Raw genomic sequence first — 717 nt, forward strand, 5'->3', positions numbered from 1 at the left:
TAAAAAAAAAAAAAAAAAAAATTGAATAAGTCAATTTTTATCCGTTTAGAAACAATTAGTTGCAATTATTATGACTTAAGACTCGAGTTAAGTCAGATTAGTGTTAACGTTTTGTTGTATATCAAAAAGATTATACGTTTTGTTTTTCCTCTTAGCTAGATTCACTTAACAAAAAATGATCCATAAATTCTAAGTTTCTAACTGATAATATTATTTTCTCATAAACTATATTCAAATTACAGCAATACATACATATACGTTGTTAAAATAAATATATTAAATTGCAATGTTTTAGTATTTAATTTATTCAGTATACAGATAAACTTAAAAAAATCGTTAAAAACAATAAATGTTAAAATACTTAAAATCAACTTTGATTACCGCAGTATTGAACTAGCTATTATCGGAAAATGTACATATTATAGCTCAAAAAATTACTAGAAAACCCAAATTCAAAATGCACAATAAATTAATAATAATATTGCTTAGAAGTTAGAAGTGTAGAAGACAAGAGAGAAGAGAGAAGGGAGAAGAATAGAACTATTGAAAAAAGCAAAGGCCAGTAACCTAAAAAACTAAAAAAGTGTAAGTGCCAGCTAACACGTGGTTCAAATTTTCAACTTTTTGAGAATCCACCACACATCACATAAACAACTACGCATTTTACCGTTCTTCCCTTTTAATCAATTAGAATGAAACCTGCGCGATACGCGGAGC

Source organism: Arachis ipaensis, chromosome B08 (assembly GCF_000816755.2).
Source record: "Arachis ipaensis cultivar K30076 chromosome B08, Araip1.1, whole genome shotgun sequence".
Taxonomy (NCBI): domain Eukaryota; kingdom Viridiplantae; phylum Streptophyta; class Magnoliopsida; order Fabales; family Fabaceae; genus Arachis; species Arachis ipaensis.